Genomic DNA, 22183 nt, shown 5'->3' with positions numbered 1-22183 from the left:
ATAACAATAATAATAATAACAATAATAATAATAATAATAATAATAATAATAATAATAATAATAAAATAATAATAATAAAAATAATAATAATAATAATAAAAATAATAATAATAATAATAATAATAATAATAATAATGGGAATTGTGCTAATAACTGCATCTCGATCGCACAGACACATGTTACAAACATAAGCCAGCAACAGTACTGGCAAACGAGAATCACAAAATTCTATGGGACATGGACATACAAACGAATAAGCCAATACAAGCAAGAAACCGGCTATCGTAATAATTAACAAGAAAGAAAAGTCTTGCAAAATCGTAGACTTTGCTGTCCAAGCTAAACAAAGGATAAATATCAAAGAAAAAGAGAAACGGGACCAAGACACAGAGAATGCGAGAAATCAGAAATCAGAGGAATGGCAAGATACAACGAAAAACACTAATGAAAATAGCTGAAATATTAAGGAAAACCCTGGAATGCGGAGACTAATACATGAATCACATGCGCAGGCCTGACGAGCTACTGCAGAGACAAAACACGAAACGTTACATGGAACCAAGAACATTGAAGCTGCATATATATAAGTTCTCCATCCCCATTGGAGGTATCGGAATCAGTATCTAAATCGGAAAAATTTGTGCCTAATTTCCGATACGAAAAACGAATCTTTTAATTTGCCTTTTAATTGATTTTTTAATCAAAATCAATTACTGCAGATAGAAATGATAAAAAAATGAATACCTATTGACTGTTGACTACAACTAAGACGAAAATCTCCGACAAATGTATTTTTACATTTGAGAAAATATCTGCACATTTAACATGTTTTTACGGTATCCATGAAAATATAACAACTTTATAGTATAATGTTTAGAGATTTATAAAGAATCAGAATCGAAATCTGTAATTGTATCGGAATCGGGAATTTAGTACGATCGGTAATTATATTGGAATCGGAGATGATATTGAAATCGGCATATCAATAACACACACACACACACACACACACACACACACACACACACACGCACGCACACACACACACACGCACGCACACACACACACACACATATATATATACATATGTATGTATATATAGTAAGTTATAAAATATATATGGCAGTTAAACTACACAGAATGTGTCGCGTTTCATCCACACTAGGATTTATCAGGCTAATGCGAGCTATATATATATATATATATATATATATATATATATATATATATATATATATATATATATACTAGCCTGGGTACCCGGCGTTGTTCAGGTCTTTGGAGGTGTGTGTTGAGCAAAAAATAATAATAATAAATAAATAAAAATGTCGTAGTAGGCAAGCAGGCTCAGACCCGTACCGTAAAGGAGGAAAAGAACGTGAAAATTACGTAACTTCTTTGCTGTTGCGTCCATCGCCAAATCAGAAGTGAGGAAGGTTTAAATTAAGGCTAGTCAATTGAAAAGAGGGGGAAAAAGCGACGACTCCTTGCAGAAAAGTGCCTAGTTGAGGATGAAGGAATTAATGTTTTAGCCAATTTTTCGATATTTGTCGTCCGAAGGGTCATATTTCAAAATGATACTGATCTCGTGAAAATCCGTCGCTTCTGTCGGAAGTTTTAGGCAGAAATGATGATTGCAACGTATGTCAGACGAGTTCCACTCCCTCAGACACTTAAAGTTTATGACCCCAAAAATGACTTTTTTTTTTTTTTTTTTAGTCCTACCGGTGAATTCACACGCTCAAGCAGACATGATACTGAAGACGGTCATTGAGATCAATTATTACATATTTCCATCATTTCAAGCCTCCACACGTCACAACTTTTCCATCGCTACATGACCATGGTTATAGACAAATGCCTGTGAGAGTATCTATACACAGATGATGTTACAGATTCTTAGCTCTGTACGACAGCATAGTCTGTCTCTCGGTTCAAAATGTTGAGATTCAGCAACAAGCAAGAGCAAGATATCCAGCAACAAGTTAAACTGCAGACCAACTTAATGCGAGTACTACTCTCTCGCTTTATGGTTTTTTAAATCAGAGATTTCCTTCTCCTAGAAAGGTTGCCTTCACCACGTCTTACAGGAGCCCTCTCCACCCCAACACATACATACAGACAAACACACAGGGTGCTAGTTGGCCGTTGACCTCCAAAAAAGTTTCATTCGAATGAACCCTTTTTGGGGATCAATGGCCAACTTTAGGCAGACATACATACATACATACATACATTTAAACAGACAGGTGAGATTTATATTATAGACAAGTTAAAGCACGACAATTTAAGGAGAAGACACGATAAATGACTCCTGTCGTGTTGTATTTAGGCACATCATTCAAGCAACCTAGGATTCTCCAAGAAAAACACGTAGCAACTGGTTTTAATTTAGTCATATTATTGTTGTTACGCTAAAAATCTTTGTAACGGTACCAACACGTTGTAGTCTCAATCGCAAATAGCCAAAGAATAGAAAACAATTTCAACTCGCTTTTCCCCTTTTAGCAACTGCATTTATTTCATTTATTTTCTCATTCTCCCGCAACGCGTGATTTCCTGTTGCGACTGTGACGTCATCCACGTCTCTAACCTGCTCTCGAGCGTCATCCACATATCTAACTTGATCTCGAACGTCATCCACATTCCTAACGTTATCGTCCTCTCTACTCTGCTCTTTCTCCTGTTTATGGTTATAGTTTATATGGGTACTACCAATAAAAGTGCCCATACGAAAAAGTTTGGAAGCTTATCTAAGGCAATTATCTTTGATTCGCTTACAAGGTTACATTTCTTAGAAAAAAAATTTTTTTTTTCGGAGAATGCAAAATCTGTACTAACTATTAAATTATTGTTGAATTAAAAATTATTGAATTTTATATTTACTGCATTTTCCGCAATATTCTTAAAGCGTCCGACAATTGTTTGCTGATCGAGTTTTCAATGATTCAGCATTTCGGCAACTCCAGTGTTTTATGTCAATTTCTGGAAAATTACAAGATTATCACTAATCTTCTTCTGCATAAGTACTTTAGTTTCCATAGAAAATAACAGGTACTGCACTTTTCTCCTAACCAAAAATGAATATTTCAGCCCTTTTCTAGACAATTTACTTCTGGAGGTTACGATTTTTGGATTTCGTAATATTTTGGGGCAATACCAGGATACGAGTCCTGCTAGTACATCCTCCATTTACTTTGACGTGTTTGGCGGCCATTTTAGCTGCAAAATTGAGGAAGCTGAACGTAGAAATTGGGAAATGTTTTTCATTTCTACATTTAGGGGGTGGGTTGGTATGCGAAGAAGAAAAAATGTCAGCTCGCCGACACTTATTTCCGGGATAAATGCTAGCGTACTTAGCAATTTTCTCACTACAAACTTCATTATTTCTTTTTGCTCAAAAAAGCAGTTTGTCTGTTTACGCGTACTTTGCTCTTTCGGTTTCCCGATTCCAGGGTTTTTTCCCCCTACCCACCCGGGAAGATTAAAAAGGCGAAACATTAACGAAACGAAAGATGAAAAGAACTTGCCGGCAGTCGGCGAACGATCAACATCAAAGGAAATCTCTTAAACAGGTTGTCGCTCTCCTCCTTAGCCCAACACCCATATCCACCCACTTGTGCAAAAGAAAAAAAAAAGGTTTGGATGGAAGCCATCAAGCAAGAATATGTGTACGAAGGAGGTCGGTATACAAGCAGAATAAAAAAAAAAGGAAATTACCGAGTTACGATATAGAGACCGACCGCTACAGGCTATGAACATCTTTATGGAAAATGGAGATTTAAAAAAAAAAAAAAATTATAACCATTTTTTATCGATTCAAGTTTTAGCGAAAATGTCTTCCATTTTTCCTGGTTTCATTTTGATTTCAATGCTTTTTGATTTGCCTCAGGGGTCAATTGTCAACGGATTATTCCAACTGAACACGCTCCACCACCCCTACACACACGCACGAAAAAAAAATGACGCTTAATGTGTTTCTGATTTTTTAGATAAAGATTAATAATTTGAATTCTTTGATTTATTTGGACTACAATTCTCATATTGATATTTATAGATACGGCACAATCACGTTAAACCACCGGTCTCGCCAGATCGTCGAAGTTAAGCAACGTTGAGCCGAGCAAGTACCAGATAGATGACCATTTGGGAAGGCGAACCGCAAGGTTAAAATACCAGTTTGGGAAACTGGCGCGGTCTATCCTTCTCTCGAGAGTAGATGGGCCTCTCTTAGGCAACCCATCTTGTGATGGTGTCACGATAAAAAAAATATCCTTGATAGCCTTGGCGAAGCATCAATTATTTCCAGCTACTATAAAAAAAACGTGAAGGATTCCGCGGTATTTGTTCACGTTTCACCTGCGACTACTGGCCTTGGATGAAACAACAACAACAACAACAACAACAACAACAACTCATATTGAGTCTTATTTTCGCAAGGTTTCGGTGGATGTAACCTTTGGCCTTCTTCAGATAGAATCTCGGGAATCATCTAGTCCAACTTGGGATCGTGCAGAGAATTTCGAACGGAACACTTCATTTATTAAACAAAAGTTACATGTTCTCGTTCTGTCAGTCATGATTGGATACAAGTCTTAGGTAATTCGTAATTGTATTCTTAGTATCGCTTTCATTGAGAATTGAACCTTCAACCTCCAGAAGAGTGTCATTTACAACTGAATTTTATCCAACTTCAAGTGCGACCGATACTAAAAATACAATTGCGAAAGACTTTTTTTTACACAGGAATCGCCACTTATCAAAGCCCAGAGAGCACTCGAGGATAAGGATTAATGGGTATACATTAGTCAGTGTGATTATAGCGTAGTAAACATAAGTAGTGGAAATTTTGTAGATTGGATTAATTAGGGGGACGGTTCATCAAGAACTTGTTTACATTGAACTTGAAGACAATCAAAACTGTAGTCAGCTGGAAAACAGGCAAACAGAAGAGTGTTCCACAGGCGTGCATTTCTAAGAAAGAAGTTTTGTTCGTAGAATCTATGTTTAGGTTTAGGCACAGGTAAAGAGTGGGGAAAATTATTGAAAGTGTTTTTTGCTAGACGAGTGTTTTTCGGGGGGGCATAGATTGAAGCTCAGACGAGCACTTGCCATGAAAATAAGGATAAAGCAGAGACAGGCTCGTAAGTTCTCTTCTGTGGGAAACAGGTTGCAGGGAAGGGAAAAGAGCATCCACCACTAAACTACAAAGTATATTTTGTACTCTGTCAAGGCAGGAAACGCTGCTTCGAGCAGCTCCTGTCCAGATGTGGCAACAATACTCCATCGTTGACCGTACCTGGCTTTTATATAAGTAGAAAATTGCATCAGTAGTGAGACATCTACTGGAGCGGTAGAAGGATCCTACCATTTTTCCAGCGATATTGACAATGGATTTGATATACGTGTTCCATTTTAGATCGGGAGTAAAGGGCAAACACAGGAGCTTGTCAAAACATGAAGCCTCCCCAAGACTAGAGCCATAACAAGAGCAAGTTACCTCCGCGGATTAAATAAATGGTTCCATTCGAAATTCTGTTCAGATTCCCGAGTTCGACAAGATATACCCGAAGAAGGGCAGAGGTTACATTGGCCAAAACGTTGTGTGAATTACACTCAAGACGAGGATAGTAGTCCGAATAATCCAAGTCATTGCTACCAGATTGTATAAATCCAAAGATTTGATTGTTGGCATTGGTTTCCCCGATATTTTTCTAGTCAGAATTCCTTCTAGAACGACATTTACGGGAAGGACCACGTGAAGGTTGCTAACATCCTGAGTGAAAGCGATTTTTGTGGAACCAAGTGGATTCGAACTTGGAACATCTAGTTCGTCAGTCCGGGTCGTTAACTACTAAACTATCGTCACCTCCCAAGTAAATAATGCAAGTAGATGAATCTTTTATTCTATAAATAAGAAATACACTCAGATATATCTATTCTACTTGGTTAATTCGAATTAGATATACAAAATATGATATAACTTATATACAATTGTTCAGTTGTTAATTTTTTACAAAACACTACTGAGTCCCAATTAGATTTAATTACTTTAAGTTTTGCAGCGGTGATGGACTGAAACAGAGGGGTGGCGACGACTCTTCAATTAGTATTAGATTTCTCTCAAATCTCAGCTCCAATTGTGATCCAACTCACAAGTTTAGCGCGGGGATTCGGTCACAGCACACCTGGACTTTGGTTTGATTGTTTTTGGGGTTTTTTTTGTGATATATCAACCCTTTTCGGGTTATTTAATGTTGAATCCAGTAATTTTGTGAAAAAAGTTTTTATGCTTCGAGTTCTTTATATTTTAAAATATTTATTCATGGAATTTTGTTTTTTCCTTTTTGTATAGGAATTTTTTTTTTCGTTTTTTATTTTGCAGAACATGATTGAGTTTTGTAAAGGGAAAGGAGAAAAAGCAATAGCATTAATTTTTAGTGTATTTGTTGATAGCACCATGAATAACTATTTGTACAGTACGGCCTTATCTATATTTGTGGTGATTTTTTTTTTTGTTATTTTAATATTTTTATCTATATTCTTAGGGATTTTTTTTATTATATATATATTCTTAGGGATTTTTTTATTATATATATATATATATATACATATATATATATACATATATATATACACATATATATATACATATATATATATATATATACATATATACATATATATATATATATATATATATATATATATATATATATATATATATATATATATATATACACGGCATAATCGCATTGACACACCGGTTCTCGTCAGATCACCGAAGTTAAGCAATGTTGGGCCTGGTTAGTACCAGATGGATGACCATATGGAAATTATAGGCGCTGTATGTGCTCTCCGCTTATCTCGGCATTTGTTTCCAGTCGTCCTGTACATACACTTCACTTGCCACTGGTATTTAACAATGTCGACTCAGGAGAGGTGTAGTTTGAGATTGTGCACCTACTGCCACAAAAATTTCATGCGTAGGCACCCCTTTGAGGGTATCCAAGATCTGTTAAAGACTGAAGGAGCATTGCTGATGAAATAAACTTTTGTACTTCAGTTTGAAAGATATTCTGGAGAAAAACGAACTAACATAAGAAGTGACGTTTTTTTTTAGGTCAATCAGGGATTTACGTTGCGAGTGAATCAGTCACATTTGCGAGTGACTTTTAAAAATGGCGACTAATAAGAAAAAAACACTTATCTTTAGGCGATTGTGTGTGTGCGTGTTTTTTACAAATGAGTCACCACTTATCAAGGCCCGGAGGCCATTCGAGGATAAGGGTTAATGAGTTTACAGTCGTCAAAGGGAACATATCGTAGTAATCGTTAGTAGTGGAAATTTGGTAAATTGGATTACTTAAGGGGATTTGTTCACGTTGGACTTGAAGACATCCATATTGTAGTCAGTTGGAAAGCAGGAAAATGGAACAAAGTTCCACAGGCGTGCAGTTCTAAGAAAGAAGCTTTGTTCATAGAATCTACGTTTAGGTTTAGGCACAGATAAAGATTGGGTGGACTTATTGATAGTGGTTTTAGCTAGACCAGTGTTTGTTTTGTGAAAATCAGGACGGGGGGGGAACCATAGATTTTTTTACACAGACAATCTTCCAAAGCTCATTATTGAATGAAAAATGTCTTTTCACTCTTTATTTTGTAAAATAAATCGAACAAAGGCAAATTATTTAAACATTAAAAGTTTAATCGAACAATATATTCTAACAAAGGCTGTTTAAAAAAAAAGCACCCGAAGAAATTCGGATGTTTATACCTTTAAGTCTCAACATAAAATTGAGTGCATATTTATGATTAAAAAAAAAAAGAAAGAAAACCTTTATCATGTACGTACTCGTCGCGGTACAATGACGTCATATTCCAAAAATCACGTGGTTTTGGCTAGTAATTTTTCTATTTGACTAATGAATATTGAGTTGTGAAAGGTCAACTAAAAACAAATTTGTCTGCAGAGTCCTGTCTATGCTTGAACCAGCGCGGTTCTTGGCAAACGGCGCAAGATCATTAATCCGGAGGTAATGGTTTTTAAAGATGATCAACATCCGAAAGAATTCTGATTTGATGTTCGGGTTCTTCTGGACACAATCAGACGGAATGCAATGATGTAAGTGCCAACGGGCGTAGCATAAAAACGGCCGACCTAATCAAAGCATGTCTTATTCATTGAAAGATCGAATCGCTTCATTAGCGCCGTTGAGGCACCAGCAGCAACAGCAACAGCAGCAGCAATAGCGCGGCGCCTTTGATGAAGGCAAAAACCAGAACCGGTTTTGGCACAACATCAAACGTTGTCTGATATCAGAGGACAAAATCTTGAAAGGCGGGGTTTGCTATTGTCTTGTCCCCCCAAAACTTGTTTCCATGTTATTTTCTTTTCGTTTTTTTTTTCATTCTTTTTCTTTATTTTTCTTCCGTTTTCTTCCTTTCTTTCTTTTTTCTTTTCTTCTTTTTCTCCCTTTTCTTTCTTTTTCTTCCTTTTTTGTCTTTTCGTCTTTTTCTTCCTTTTCACATTTTTTTCTTTCTTTTCCTTCCTTTTCTTTCATTTCCTTCTTTTTCTTTCTTTTTCTCCCTCTTTCTTTTCTTCTTTTCTTTTTCTTCCTTTTCAATTTTCTTTCTTTTCTTTGTTTTCTTCTTTTTGTCCTTCATGCGTACTCTTTCTTTTTTTTTAAAACTCCTTTTCATATTGCCACTTTGAATCTAAAGGGATAGAGTTAAGGTTATAGTGGAAAGTTGAGCAGCGAGATGACTGTTCATAGTACATTAAAACTTCAGCAGGTTAGGATAGACAAGACAGTAGAAAACAAGGAAGCAGTTCCAAAGTCTAGCAGTTCGAAGAAAAAATACTATAAAAGTAGAAAGCTTTCCGGAATCTAGGGATTTCAACAGTGAAGGGTGGGATTTTGCTGTTTCTCTTTCGTAATTGTTTTTATCTGTTTTATTATTCCATTCTCTTTTTCCTCTTAAGTATGTATTTATTTGCTTCCCCACGAAAGCAAATTAGACACAAGGCCGTTTTAAATATGGGGTGAAAACCAGCTTCCCTAAAAGTAGGCAAAAAGGGGGCACTCTGGTTACCAAAAATAATAATTGTCACAGTATAGAGGGTTTCCCCTCCATTGACTGGTACAAATTATCTTAAGTGTAGCATCTGCAGAACAGATACTAAACTTTGATCCCGGCCCGAAGAAGTACATTTTTTATTTTTATTTTTTATTCTTGACTTTAGAAAAATATTTTTTCTTTCTATTCTTTTTTTCATTTCTGTTCCTTTCTTTCATTTCTGATTTGTATATATATACTAGCAGGCCGCCCGGCGTTGCCCGGCGTTGCCCGGTCTTAAAATACATATAAATATTATATTGCTTTAAATAAAATGGCCGGCAACAGTACTCCGTTTTAGGGCGTGCCGGGCTCTTAGACAGATACTTTCTTTTAAGATCTTGCGGCATATAAATGTATAAGAAATACTACCACCGTGACAACAACAACAATTACTACTACTACTACTACTACTACTACTACTACTATAGAATGACAGTAAAAAGATGATGAAATATTTCTCCTTTATTTTTCTCTCCGTCCTTCTTTTTTCCTTTCTCTTGATTTCATTCGAATCAATGAATCATCTAAAACAAAGAATACATAGAAACGAGTGAATGATGAAATTTAATTTTCAACCAATCAAATCAAAGACCATGAATAGAAAAAAAATAAATAAATAAGAAGTTTTTGTTTTTGTTTTTTAAGTAAGTTCCGGCAGTTAGGAAGTGCGGCCGACGAATCCACGTCCCCTTGGTGTGAGTCTAAGTACAGTCTCCACAAGCCGAAAGGCTCGACATATGAAATCAACAGTAGGTTCTAAGTCTTGTTGTGAGTAGTAGAGTCTCCACACTTACATTTGGACCTTGTGAACTTCTTCTAACTCTAAGCTACGCCAATTCGACAATTAACACTTATCATCAATTCCAAAATACACGCGAGTACAAACGATTATTTTTCCTTTAAGGAAAAACCAAATGACCACACATGATTAAATAATATACGGAACACTTTCACCAAGAACGTTCATTTAGCCCTTCTTAATTTTGGAACCAGAAAGAAACACAAAAACATAAAACTATTTTATACTAGCATGGTGACCCGACGTTGCCCGGAGATTGAATGATGATCAACGAATGTTTCACACTCCCATATTTTTATTGTTATCGAAATCGGTGAAATCGACCAATTTTTCAATCAAATTGATTGATTGCCTGCTCTAGTTGAGACCCATTGAAGTGTATCGGCAGGAAACTTCACATGCCTTACCACAGTGACTTTGTTAACAATTGTACTCTACATTGCACCGTAGAGAATCTATGTTGATTTTATAAATTTATTTTATATATAATAGCTTGAATTAAACTTTAAAATGAAAAAATTCAAGCATCATTCTCCATTTAAATCTCGCCCCTGTCATATCAAAGAACCTACTGTTGATTTTCTATGTCGAACCTTTCGGCTTGTGCGGTAATAAAACTTCGCAAATGCACTTGTGATGTTAGGCTGTGAAAGGTGTTAACTTTAGTCAAAATCGCTTTTTACTTCTTGCTCATAAAAAAGTTTTTTTTTTCATATTGTCATAAACATTCTTTAATACACTTGTTGGACGCATTCTAAAAATTTTCATCTCCAACTATCAATTGACTGTGAATAACAGTTCTAAATTCTAAAACTTCATAAATATAATTGTTTGTGAGAAATGCTTGCTTTGCTCATAAAAAGATTTTTTCATATTGAACAAGGAAATCCATTTTTTTTATAATTTTCATCTCCAACCATCAATTGACTGTGAATAACAGTTCTAAATTCTAAAAATTCATGAATATAATTTTTTTGTGAGAAACGTTTGCTTTGCTCATAAAAAGATTTTTTCATATTGAACAAGGAAATCCATTTTTTGAAAATTTTCATCTCCAACCATCAATTGACTGCGAATAACAGTTCAACATGCGTGATAAATTACAGAATTCACAGTCTAAGAATTAACCGACGCTTAGCAACCCACTGAATCATTTTCGAGATAGTCAGCTAGCTGCATGATTAGTTGGAGTACTGTTATTTCTTCAACCTTTAGCAAATCATTATCATAAACTTAGAATATATATCATAAACATAGATTTGTTGGACGCATTCTTCAGCGGCCATTTTCTTCCTAGGCCGCTGTGTCTACATATTACCCATTTTTAAATGTGTTAAATTTTTATATTGTCATTTATTGTAAACGGCTCGTTGTTTTCCTGCTACTATTCTTTGGGGGTCAGTCTATTACCAATTTTAATAAATTTTGTGTACTTTTTTACACTACCCTTGGGCAAAATTAATGAACCATCCGTTTATCTTTCCCCATGACATTAATCTAACCCAATCGTAGTAACAAAAGAGATAGCAGTTACCAGAAAGAATGCAAAAAGGTTCCTCTTGGCGGACTGATTGTATGTGCGCAATGTTTTCGCTTAAAGGGACTAAGTACCGACAATTGATGGTCGTAATCAATTTCAGGCGACGTAAAAAAAAAAATAATTGAAATCGAAACAGAAAAGTTTAATTACTTTTTTTTGTAAAAAAGGTTTTTAAGTTCAAAATTACAATTTTCATCTTTCAATGATTATAGGCCGTTTATTCTTTTCGTTTTTAAATTAAAGATTTTTTCTTTCTCTTCCATTTTAATCGGAAATTACTTGTTTCGGATTTCTTTTATCAGTCTTTAATTTTGCTTTTTTTTTTATCTAGCTGTTGGTCAAAAAACTCCTTCGTTTTTTCATGTCGATCAGAAAAAAAATTATATGGTTTCCGCACATTATGGCGCGAATCCACCCCCCCCAGCTTTCCAATAACCGCCGCTTTTTTTTTTCGATCACCATCGCAAATCATTCTGCGTTATAACAACAGCCGTTTCTCATTGCGTTCTCGGTTGTAACGTTGTTCGTTTTCTGAGGACCCTGAGTGACAATAAGTCTCCTAAGAATTAATTTTTGTAGTTTTTAGTTATGTGTTGTAACGTCAAAAAGACGAAAATATTGGGGGGGTGGGTGATTTCCGTAGAGTATAGCGAGAACCATTTTCTCGTTTAACTAGACTCTCTCTCTCTCTCTCTCCCCCTCTCTCTCTCTCTCTCTCTCTCTCTCTCTCTCTCTCTCTCTCTATATATATATATATATATATATATATATATATATATATATATATATATAAAGTTATAAAATGTATATGGCGATTAAGCTACACTGAATATTCCGCGTTTCATCCACTCTAGGATTCTTCAGGCTTATGCGCATAAGCCTGAAGAATCCTAGAGTGGACGAAACGCGGAATATTCAGTGTAGCTTAATCGCCATATACATTTTATAACTTACTAACTAGCTCTACCTACGTATTGAGCACTTTTGAAGTAAATACTTAAAGTTTACGCATAAATCTATACTTTCGTATATTAATTTTATTTGAGTAAATTAAGTAGTTATATTATATATATATATATATATATACACACACACGAGAGATGTTCTAAAAGTAATGTCTCCTATTTTTATTTCGCCCGAATGGATCAGAAGAGATTGCAACTTGCATTGTTATGATGATTGAATTTATGCATTAATTACCTTCCCCAAAGCATTTTTCTTCTCTTTATGGGGTATTTTTTTATTCTCCTTTTCTCTCCTTCTTCTTCCTTTGACGTCAGCGCGCACACTTGATAATTTGCATACGTGCTTTAAATGCGGCTGCTGCTTCTTTTCTCGTTCGTCGATGCTTTGTCAGAATAAGAGCGTACCACTTGTTACAACTGGAATGGTACCTTTCCGAGTTGGCCTCTATGGATGTTCTCGACTTGTCTCCATGCATGCTTGCACTACGCGATGTCCAAAATATAACCTCCCTCCAGTGAATGAACATCCGTGTATGGCGAAGAGATGCATATTTATCGGGGGTCACCTTTATATGAGCTATACATGGAGATAGATTGGACACGGCTGACCTAGAGGAATAAACCTATTTGACGTGTAGCTGTAATTCAAGTTATACTCATCGACAGGGTGTGTTTTACCGTCCACAGTCCTTCGAAAAGGTAGTACCAAAATCAAATATATAATAAATAAATGTTACCAAAGGCAAGATAAGCTTTTTTTTTTTATTACATTTTCATCCCAAACAAGGTATATTGCCACTTTGATGTAGGGGGCTAGATCAAAGTGTAGTATCTGTTCTTCAGATGCTGCACTTCTATTTCTTGTTCTCTTTCGGTGGAGGAGAAATCCTTCACGACTGAGACAATTTTTATTTTTGTACCTTTTCTCCACGTTAAAAAACGACCCTGGTGTCTAACTCTGTCCCGTGGGAAGGCATTGTAAATAGGTACTATCAGGGACATAAGCTTCAGGGGTACTATGTGGGGAGTTGGGAAGCAAGATGTCGGTTCACATTACACTTGAACTTTTGTATATCAGTACAGTTGGGGAAGCAGGAACCCGGAAGGGAATTCCAATGTCTAGTTGTTTTGGGGAAGAGACTACTGAAGTAGAAGGCTCTTTTACATCTAGGGAACTCAACTGTAAAGGGGTGGGATTTTGCTGCTCGTCGGGTTTGTCGGGGGTATTTACGTAGAGGGGGTACAAGTGCTTGCAGTTCGTTGGAGCATTCGCCGTTAAAGTACTTGTAGAACAGGCAGAGGGATGCTACATTTCGTCCATCCAGTTTGACTAAAATGTAAAATGTTTAATCGGCTCTTTAATTGCTTTACAACACTAAAAGCCAACTCGGTTAGGTAGAAGAGTTATTTATTATGTACGTGCAAAAATAATGTCGTTTTTTTGCTGATAAAAAGAACGGCATTATTTTTTAGCACCAACCTAATATTTTGTCGTTGGTAACATCTTTCAAGCAAAGATCACAGTGTAGTATCTGTTTTCATGCTACACTTCAACTTTTCTGTTCTCAGTCAGTGTAGAAGAAATCCTTCATGACTGAGACAATTTTTTGTTTTGTTCCTATCCAGAACGCCCCTTTTGAGGAGTTGGATTTTCCCCACATTAAAACCCGACCTTGTGTCTAACTCTGTCCTCGTGCAGAGGCAAGTAAATAGGAACGTTTATTTATTATGTATTTCATTTTTTGACCACTTTTTCGAAGGACTGTGGACAGTAAAATATACCCCATCGACGAACTGATGATCTGGTCCTGAGTTCAGTATGATTTTGCAGACGATCATATGTATTTGGCAATGAAAAGGTAGAATTTCTTTAATTGGTTGAATGCCATGGACGATGTGCAATTTTAGAATGTCGCACATACAGTTGGCCTTCAGGAAAAATATAATAACTGTTTCAGTATCGAAGTGTGGACGACCACGACCAGAGAAGGAATAGTAGGAGTAGTAATAAAAAAAGAAGTAGTAAGAGTAGTAGTATTAGAAGAGGTAGCAGTAGGAGGAGGAAAAGAGAAGTAGTATTAGAAGTGGAAGAAATGAAGAAAGAAAAGAGGAAAAGGAAAAAGAAAAAAATGAAAGAAAAAAAGAGAGGAGGTACAGGAAGAACAATGAATAGGAGGAAGAAAGAAGAAAAAGAAGAAGAAAAAGATGAAAGATTGAAAGAAGAAAAAAGAAAGGAGAGAAACAGAAAAAGGAAGAGGAGAAAGAAAAGAAGAATGAATAGGAAGAAGAAAGAAGAAAAGGACGAAAAAGATGAAAGATGGGAAGAAGAAAAAAGAAAGGAGAGAAAAAGAAAAAGGAAGAGGAGAAAGAAAAGAAGAAAAAGAAAGAAAAAGTATAAGAAAGAAAGAGAAGAGAAACATGCTGAACGAAAATAAGAAGAAAAAGAAAGAAAAAGCAGAAAGAATGAAAAAGACGAAAGAAAAAGGAGCAGAAGAAATAAGAAGAAGAAAGAAAAGATGAGAGATAAGAAGAAGAAGAAGAAGAAGAAGAAGAAGAAGAAGAAGAAGAAGAATAAAAGAAGAAGAAAAACAAAAAGAAAAGAAAGAAAGAAAAGAAGAGAGGCAGAAAGAGGAAGAAGAGGAGGAGGAGGAAGAAGAAGAAGAAGAAAGAAGAAGAAAGAAAAGAAGAAAAAAGAAGAAAAAAGAAGAAAAAGAAGAAGGAAAATGTAAAAGGCAAAAAAGAAGAAGAAAGAAAGAAAAAGAAGAAGAAAGGGGACAAGAAGAAGCAAAAGAAAGAAAAAGAATATGAATAGAAGAAAAGAAAGAAAAAGATAAAAGAAAAATAAGAATGAAAAGAAGAAAGAGAAAAAGAAGAAAAAAGAAAAGGAAATGTAGAAAGAACAGAAGATGAAATATAAAAACAATCTTTTAAAAAATTCAAAATAACAAACAGTTTGTCATTCTTTTAGGTTTTTAAACCAACTTCTCATAAAACTGACATTCTTCACCTAAAAACGGTTTCATACACCAGCAATAACCCTCTTCTCATTGGTTTCAGAATTTTAAGAAAGGTTAATCTTTAATGACTGTCCTTAAAAAGTATCGCTGACTTCACAAAAACAATCGCATAAAAGATGCAAGAAGCACAAAACCACGAAAGAATAGCGGATTAATGTTTGTCGTGGTGACTCACCAAATGAGTCCCAATTCAGTTGTACGCATGCGTACAAAAATGGTCGACAAAGAAAAAACATTTGCTAATCCCGTTGTCATTTTAAAGCTGAATTTAACCATGACTTTTCAAACTAAGTTCCGTCAAACACGTAAACGGATGTGCAAATCTATGGAAAAATAAAACGAAACATATCAGCCGTTCTCGACTTCTATTTATTTATTTATTTTACATGGAGGTCACCACTTATCAAGGCCCGGAAGCTACTAAGGGATAAGGGTGATTGCGTGTACAGTAATCAATGGGATAGTATCGTAGTAAAAGTTAGTATTGGAGATTTGATAAAGTGTCTTACTTAAAAGGGCGATTCATCAGCAATTTTTTTTATGTTGGACTTGAAGAAATCCAAGTTGTAGTCAGATGGGAAACAGACAAACGGAAGAGAGTTCCACAGGCGTGCACTTCTAAGAAATAAGCTTTGTTCATGGAATCTACGTTTTGATTTAGGCACAGATAGAGAGTGGGGAAAATTACTGACAGTGGTTTCAGGCAGACAGGTGTTTCTCGTGAACGATCGGCGAGGGGGTACCAGAGATTGGAGCTCGGACGTGCACTTGCCATGGAAATAACGATAAAACAGACAGGCTCGCAACGTCTCTTCTGTGTGAGAGAGAGAATCCCCCATTAAGCCACAAAGTCTACTTTGTACTCTATCAAGGCAGGATAGGCTGTTTTTAGCAGCTCCTACCCAGATGTGGTAGCAGTACTCCATCCTTATTATACCGCGAAGCATTAATTACATCTCTGTCCCTATTATATAAAAGAAACTTTGTCTGTGTATCTGTGAATTCGTTCCCTATGGACTCCAAAACGGCTCGGACGATTTTTTTTAAAATTTCACACAAATGTACCTTATATATCAAGGAGTGTTCTTTCATATGATTTGTATCGGAATGCCTCCGATAATTATCGAAAATCGATAATCGAAAAAATAAAACAGTATAGATGAAACAGTCCGATTTTTACCAAAATTACACTTTTACACTGACACCACAAGTCCATTTGAGAACTTTTATTCCTGCACAAATGTGTCCGACGTATAAAATCAACAGTAGTTTTTTTTTTTATGTGACAGGGAAATGAATGTTTCTGTTTAGAGCAGAATTGAACTATTATGCGTGATTTTTTTTTTCATTTTAAACTTTAATTCAAGCCTTCATCACCACACAAGTAGAAAGGACAGGCATATAAAATATGCACTAGGTTCTTGGATAAGATAGGAGCGCATTCAAAAGGAATGTTTTTGTTTAGAGCGCAACTGAAGCGTTATACTTGACTTTTGCATTTTAATCTTTCTAGCCTTTATATATGAAAAAATAATTTTATAAAACCAACAGCAGGTTCTCCACAGAGCAATGTATTATGGGTTAAGTCAGTGAAGGGGGAGGATGTGAAGCTTCCTCCCTGTGCACCGCAATGGATCTCAAAATAGAGATAGCAATCAATCGATTTGATTGAAAAATAGACGATTTCGCCGTTTTTGATGACAATGAAAATATAAGAGGATGAAACATTCGTTGATCCTTATAAAATCCTGGGTAACATTGGGTCTCCCTTCTAGTAATCTATAAGTATATATACCCCACCATCTCCTTAAAAAATGCCTGACTTAAACTACGCATTCGTATTTACAATAATACATAACGTACTAACAATAATACATAACGTACTAACAATAATAACGTACTAACAATAATACATAACGTACTAACAATAATAACGTACTAACAATAATACATAACGTACTAACAATAATAACGTACTAACAATAATACATAACGTACTAACAATAATAACGTACTAACAATAATACATAACGTACTAACAATACTAACGTACTAACAATACTAACGTACTAACAATAATACATAACACTAAAGATTAATAGAAATCCACTATTAAGAAACGCGGTGAAAATGAAATTTAAAACGTGACGGTTAAAAGATAAATGTAATGTTTTTATTTTAACAAATATTTCTCGGTGCTTCTACACAATCAAGACGAAATTTTGTAGTCGATAAATGGAGTTTTCAGATAAAAAAAAACAGTCGTTTCTACTGATTTTTTTGTGTCAATTCTAATAAGTTACAGTAGCAACTTCCAAATTATGCAGTCGAAATTACCTGAACATTACTGAATTATTAAAAGAAAAACAACTTTAATCGTGTTAGCAGGTGAAAAATTGCATATATCTTGTTTAAATTGAAACAGAAAATTACCTTCCTTTTAAAATATCCTGTGTTTTACGATCGTTTTTTTTTTTCAAATTCTATTTTTTATTTTCTTTAATAAATAATTTTCTAACTTATCGATTTTCGTAATTTTTAGATATAATCTTCTTAAAAATACGAGGAATTCGTAGATACCATTGTTTTCATGTGGAATTCAGTTTTACGATTTCCGAAAATTCGTCCTAATAGTGTAGAAGCGCCTATTTATTTATTTATATATTTTTATTGGAATCGTTTGAGATGAGTAATTTGTGTACTTATTTATTTATTTATTTGCGATCTGTTATCCTCATCTTAATTTTTGTTGTTGTTGTTGTTGTTGTTGTTGTTGTTTCACCACGTTTCGGCCAACTTATCTTCTAGCCTTCTTAAAAAAAATATATAATATCAGACAATGGAAGACTAGATGAGAACGAAAAACTTGGATTTATACGACAAAAAATCCAACTTGATCGCCCTTTGGGGCCCGTAGCGCAGTGGATAGATGCGGTGAATCTCTACAGTTCCAGGTGAGCATTGTCTAAAAATAGTAGTTTCAATCCTAATCAAAGCAAGCCAGTGGTTTAGTTTGCCAAAAATTTAGTAAAACAACGACAACTATGGAAGGCGGTAATTACTCGGGATACAGTAACGAGACTCAGCATTACTATTCCGTCGCAGTTAATTACCTGAAGAAGGCCAAAGTATGAGTTGGCAGAAACGCAGGGAAATAAACAAAAACAATGAAAATGAGGACAGCAGTCCACGAATAAAAGAATAATATATCTATTTATTTAAACTTTCTAATTTTCGGCTTATACCAACGCCATCACCAGGAAGATTTAGAAAATGCATAATAGACAAAAGCAATACGTGTGCGAATTATCGAGCGCTAACAACAAAGAGACCCATGCTTGGCTTCAGAAGGAGGGTTACGACTTTGTATTCTTCTCTCACTGGCCCCTTCTTTTTCCCCAACTACTTTGTTTGGTCATGCGTTGAAAACATCACCAACATGACCTCTCACAACACCAAAGCCAAGTATTCCCCGAGCTCTAGGCAGTGCTTTTGTAAAAGGCGTGCTCCCTGTTCCGGGCTCGTACCGAGGCGGTGATTGAGGCTGAAGGCGACTACATTGAATAGATACCAGCTCTACTACATAATCAAGTTACCTGAATTGATTTTTTCAATAAAAGTTTTAAAATAAAGCTGTAGTATTGTTTTCTTTAGGACGACAGTTTTATCTTTCCACTTTGTATAACACTAATGCAAAGGACTGTGTAAAACGTGGCAAGTTGTATGATCACATCTAGACAGGAGGCACAATTTTAAAAATTAACGGTAGGGAGTACGGAATGTTAGGTGTGGGAATCCCTGTTAGATGGTTAACGTGGCTACTACTAAACATATTTTAGGTGGATGCTCATTGATTTAGGCCTTATTATTGCTTGTATCCCCCCTCCCCAAAAAACAAAAATCGTCACCAAAGCGAAAAGTGATTTTTTAAAAATGTTTTATTTTATTAACTTGTACTTAATCCATGCATCAGAAATTTATCTATGTGATGAATGTCATAGCAAATAGATAGTAAATCGATAAAGCGCCTAGGAAATATCATGTCAAATGTAGAAATACCACAACAGACAATACATGCAGCGTGAACACATCGGATTAGTTAATCTAATGCTGTTATGGGTAATGTGCTAATTTGCACAATGTCTAATTGTTCTTTTTTCCGACAGTATGTGCCGAGCTGAACAGCAACATGGAGCCAAGTCAAGTTCTAAGAGGTCTTCTGATACAACTACTGATTGGACCCTGTGCCTCTCCTGTCAGAGGAAAGACCCAAAGAGACCTACAAGAAAACTTGGAAAGGTTGGAATTCAAAGGACCCAGAAAGCTGCTGCAGACCAAACGCAAGAAGTACCAATGATGCTGAAAACTTCAATACTATCGAAAGAATTCGAGCCATTGATTTTGAGGAAATCATCAATGAGACTGAAATCATCAGTCAAAAAGACTGTTATTCCACCATCAAAAGTTCCTTAAAACTAACACAGCTCAGAACAAAGTATGAACACACCTTTGCCTATAGTAGCGCACCCGAGACCGTCAATACGCAGTAAATCGTCCACTATGAACACTGACTTGTGCATCTTCTGACAAAAGAAAAGATGCAAAGAAACATATTTAGTAGCCACTTTTAAGGTTTCTGACAAAACTCTTGAAGGGGCTCAAACAGACCATGTTATGCGGTGTCGTCTAGTAGGAGTTAGTGATCTCGTGGCGACAGATGTCTGGCATCATCTCCAGTGTTAAGTCCAGTTCAATAGAAAAGCATCCACGTCCTGTACAAGTACTGCTCAAACGCCCAGAGATATCTGCTGTGACAAAGTCGCGTGTGGAGTGTCTATTGGACTGGCTCGAGGTGACATCTATACACTGCTTGATTTTTGGGAACGGTACACCTCCTTGCTCAGCGAATTTAGCATTGAAGCTGAACCATACAGGGACAATAAATTCCGCCTTAAGAAGAAACTGCACCGACTTCTTCCCGGCCAAATCAACTTTGTACTACAATTACATCCACGTAAACCATAGACCAGAGACAGATGTGATGCTGACTTTGTACCAGGCAACATCAAATCGCATTCTGGCCTAGACAACTTCACATAAATCAGCAAAGAAAATGCCGAAAAACTTGTACCAGAGAGCTTGTTTCTTTTTTCAGTATTTTACTGTCAAGGGAAGTAGACGGAAAGAAAGACGACGCCCTTGTGAAACGGACTGCACTGAGCATCAGTCATGACCTTGTCTATGCCGTCTCGAAAAATAAAAAGCTTAGACTAAAACATGTCGGACTTGGCTTAGCAATTCATCAGAGGACCTGGTCAAAATCGCTGATTGAACTTGTCCATCACGCTGCCAATGTGCTAGCTATGACCGAGTTCGTAGACTAGACACAACTCTTGGAGTTCACAATCTGTAAAAGTTTGCAGATAGCAACAACACACCTATTCCTTCAAATGTGTCACTAAACAAGTTCTGTCAGCACGCTGCTGACAATATCGACATTATTGAAGAAACGTTGAATGGCATAGGGATATTTCATGCTACACAGATAGTCGTGTGCCAAAGAGGACTACCGCAACATCAACAGCAGGACGTTCTTCCTCTTGTAAAATCTAAATCCTTGAAGGTCCCTCCGGAACTTCATCAGCCACATTGAACGAAACGATGTTTTTACCCTAGATAACCAAGTGTACGATGAAGCTTCTGCTCAAGATATGGCTTGGTTTCTTTTTCGTGAGAAGATATTCCTGCATGGACATGGTTCACCCAACTCACAACTCAACACAAACATGATCTCTGCACTACTGAGCACTTTCTTTTACTTAATACACCAGCTCACGAAGACAACAACCAAAATTTGGAACACTTCTTTAGCATGGAGGTGATCCGTCAATCAAAGTCAACACAAGGACATCGCGAAGTCGTGACTTCAGGAGGATACCATGGCAGGATGACTACATAATCATCCTATGGAACAGACGTTTACTTCCTCAAGTGTAACCACGATGAAGCTGATTCCAGAATGTTGGTACATTGTAAATGTGCGACAGATCTTGGATTTGAATGGCCGGTCATTAGTTCCAGAGACACAGATGTTCTTGTTCTCCTTATTTACTTTGCCAGTGACCTAATCAGAGTGATCTTGTTCCAGACAGGAACAGCGAAGCAACAAAGCTTTGTTGCTGTACACAATGTAGACCTTGATCCAGTTCTTCGCCATAACCTTCCTGGGTCCCACGCCATATCAGGCTGTGACACTTGTCAATTTTGTGGCATTGGCAAAACAGCAGTCTGGAAAACATTCACCAGTAGTTGTCCCTTACTGGGCAGGCTTTGGTTGCGGCAGTCACGGAAGAAACTCTGACTGATGTGGAGAACTTCATCTGCAGGCTGTATACTAACAATTAAAATGACACAGACATCAATGATGTGCGTTTTAAAATGTTCCTCAAGGAGTACAATTAGTGTACAATTTGGCTATTTTCACTGATCGCACGGCCAGACATATTTCCCCTGCTTGGAAATGGATGGAACTACGACAGCACAGCTGGAAATATAATTCCTTATCTGATGAGCGATGAACGATTGCCAGAGGTTAACCTAAAACGAACACAATGCCCGTGCAAGAACTGAGAATCTCAAAGATGCAGTTGTCGTCTAAAGGAAGTGAGATGCACCGCCGGTTGTGGTTGTACTGAGGGAACTTGTCGAAATCCTTTGAACTGTGTCCATGATGACTCCG

This window comes from Euprymna scolopes, chromosome 16 (assembly GCF_053919585.1).
Source record: "Euprymna scolopes isolate OS-2025 chromosome 16, ASM5391958v1, whole genome shotgun sequence".
Taxonomy (NCBI): domain Eukaryota; kingdom Metazoa; phylum Mollusca; class Cephalopoda; order Sepiida; family Sepiolidae; genus Euprymna; species Euprymna scolopes.
This window is presented reverse-complemented; position numbering follows the sequence as displayed.